This window comes from Cryptomeria japonica, unplaced genomic scaffold, assembly GCF_030272615.1.
Source record: "Cryptomeria japonica unplaced genomic scaffold, Sugi_1.0 HiC_scaffold_175, whole genome shotgun sequence".
Taxonomy (NCBI): Eukaryota; Viridiplantae; Streptophyta; class Pinopsida; order Cupressales; family Cupressaceae; genus Cryptomeria; species Cryptomeria japonica.
Window position 1 is genome coordinate 294,352 of NW_026728997.1, and position 3,149 is coordinate 297,500.

Here is a 3,149-nt window from a genome sequence, read left to right on the forward strand (position 1 = left end):
CCACATGTGAGCGCAGGTCGTTGCGCCCGAGGTGGTGTGTGGGCACCGCGTTGCAGACGGGACACTGCACGCACACGACGCCCCCTACAGGTGCACGCACGTAGGCCGGGCCGGGTGCACACCCGACGCCCTAGCAAGGTGCGCGCACCCGGGCAGGGCTCACACTTGGCGAACGGGGCGCACTTCGCGAGGGAGGGTGTGCACCTCGACGGGGGTGGGTGGCCGGGGTGGATTCGCACGTGGGTCGCGGTTTGCTAAGTACACACTGCGACAAGCTCATAACGGGTGCGATCATACCAGCGTTAGTGCACCGGATCCCATCAGAACTCCGCAGTTAAGCGCGCTTGGGCCGGAGTAGTACTGGGATGGGTGACCTCCCGGGAAGTCCCGGTGTTGCACCCTTTTTTAGTTTTTCGCCGGGCATCGCAATGCTATTTGAATAAACCTTTTGCCCGTTTGCGTTCTCGTCGGGGCCGGGCCGGGCCGGGGTGCGCTGCCCGCACTACCGCGCTGCGCGGGGGGCGACACCGAGCGCGCACCCGAGGCGCCCCGAGCACACAGGCCACGGTGCAACCCGGGCGTTGTGCGCGCACCCCGGTGCGCCCGAGGTGCTGCGCGCGCACCCAGGTGAAATCGGTGTGCACCTCGGCCAGTGCGCGCTCGGTCGAGTCGCGCACGTTGGCCAAGGTGCACGGTGATGTTTCTTACTCTAAGGTTCCGCACCAGACGCCCGGGACAGGTGAGCGAAGCTGGGCGGGGCCGGGTGCGCGGCCGGGGCAGGTGCACGCAGCTGGAGAGAGCTTTGGAGCACACTTCGGAGCGCACCAATGATGCGCTCCATTCAAAAGTTTCCTGAAAAGGCAAAAAAAGTTGAGATTATAGAATTTCCCACTTGAGAGATTGTAAAAAAAAAAAATTTAAAATGAAGGAAACGCGGGTGCCAAGGTGTGCGCAGCCCAGCCAAGGTGTGCGCACCAAGGCGCCCACCCTGGCGAAGGTGCACGCAAGGTGCGCACCCGAGGCAAACCGGACAATTAACCCAACTTTCGACTTCGCGCGCACCTTGGAGCGCACTTCGGAGCGCTCCTTGGTGCGCACCAATCTTGGGCACCTCGGAGTGCACCATGGCGCCCACCAAGGTGCGCACCCGGGGCAAACCGAGCTCCGACTTCGTGCGCACCTTGGAGCGCACGAAAGGTGCGCACCATGGCGCCCACCAAGGTGCGCAGCCCAGCCAAGGCGTGCGCATCAAGGTGCGCACCCTGGCGAAGGTGCGCACCCGGGGCAAACCGAGCTCCGACTTCGTGCGCACCTTGGAGCGCACAAAAGGTGCGCAACCCAGCCAAGGTGTGCGCACCCCGGTCAAACCGAGCTCCGAATCGTGCGCACCAGAGGTGCACGCCATCGTGCGCACCTTGGAGCACACTTCGGAGCCCTCCTTGGTGCGCGCCGATGTTGCGCACCTCGGAGCGCACCCGGGGAAAACAATGCAATTAACCCGACTTTCGACTTCGTGGGCACCTCGGAGCGCTCTCGGGTTCGCACCTCGGAGCACACCGAGGTGCGCACCTTTGATGCGCTGCCTTCACCAATTTCCAGAAAAGGCAAGAAAACATTGAGAAGGTGTGCGCACCGAGGTGCCCACCCTGGCGAAGGTGCACGCGAGGTGCGCACCCGGGGCAAACCGGGCTCCGACTTCGTGCACGCCGCACCTTGGAGCACACTTCGGAGCGCTCCTTGGTGCGCACCAGGGCGCGCAACCCAGCCGAGGTGCCCACCCCGGCGAAGGTGCACGCGAGGTGCGCACCCGGGGCAAACCGGGCTCCGACTTCGTGCACGCCATGGTGCCCACCGCGGCGAAGGTGCACGCGAGGTGCGCACCCGGGGCAAACCGGGCTCCGACTTCGTGCACGCCGCACCTTGGAGCACACTTCGGAGCGCTCCTTGGTGCGCACCATGGTGCCCACCAGGGCGCGCAACCCCGCCGAAGGTGCACGCGAGGTGCGCACCCGGGGCAAACCGGGCTCCGACTTCGTGCACGCCGCACCTTGGAGCACACTTCGGAGCGCTCCTTGGTGCGCACCATGGTGCCCACCAGGGCGCGCAACCCCGCCGAAGGTGCACGCGAGGTGCGCACCCGGGGCAAACCGGGCTCCGACTTCGTGCACGCCGCACCTTGGAGCACACTTCGGAGCGCTCCTTGGTGCGCACCAGGGCGCGCAACCCAGCCGAGGTGCCCACCCCGGCGAAGGTGCGTACCCGGGGCAAACCGGGCTCCGACTTCGTGCACGCCGCACCTTGGAGCACACTTCGGAGCGCTCCTTGGTGCGCACCATGGTGCCCACCAGGCCGCGCAACCCAGCCAAGGTGTGCGCACCAAGGTGCACGCGAGGTGCGCACCCGGGGCAAACCGGGGTCCGACTTCGTGCACGCCGCACCTTGGAGCACACATCGGGGCGCTCCCGGGTTCGCACCGGCGTTGCGCACCGTGGTGGGCACCTCGGAGCACACCAAGGTGGGCAGCGAGGTGCGCACCTTTGATGCGATGCCTTCACTAATTTCCATAAAAGGCAAAAAAAAAACGAGATTTTAAAATTTCCGTTTTGAAAGATAGTGAGAAAAAGGGAATGCTGGTGCCATCTTGAGCCCGCCCTGGTGCGCAGCCCAGCCAAGGTGTGCGCACCAAGGTGCCCACCCTGGCGAAGGTGCGCGCCCGGGCAATTAACCCAACTTCCAACTTCGCGCGCGCCAGGGTGGGAGCGCACCCAACAACCGGGCCTGGGAAGAGCCAATGCGAGAAACCCCACCAAACGCTCTGACAAAAAAAGAGGGGGCGCTCCAGTAACCCCGCTTCGGAGCGCACCCTGGGCAAACCCAGCCAAGGTGCCCACCCCGGCCAAGGTGCAGGCGAGGTGCGCACCCGGGGCAAACCGGGCTCCGACAACGTGCACGCCGCACCTTGGAGCACACTTCGTAGCGCTCCCGGGTGCGCACCTCAGAGCACACCAAGGTGGGCAGCGAGGTGCGCACCTTTGATGCGCTGCCTTCACTAATTTCCAGAAAAGGCAAAAAAAAAAGGAGATTTTAAAATTTCCGTTTTGAAAGATAGTGAAAAAAACGGAACGCGCGTGCCATCTTGAGCCCGCCCT

The 3,149-nt window shown here is 64.5% G+C and overlaps 1 non-coding gene across 1 annotated transcript; it reads left to right on the forward strand.

Moving 5' to 3' along the window:
• Positions 1 to 283: 283 nt before the first annotated feature.
• LOC131867574 (5S ribosomal RNA) lies at positions 284 to 402 on the forward strand. The gene has a single exon (XR_009366126.1). It is a non-coding gene; the product is annotated as a 5S ribosomal RNA (ribosomal RNA).
• The last annotated feature ends 2,747 nt before the right edge of the window (positions 403 to 3,149 follow it).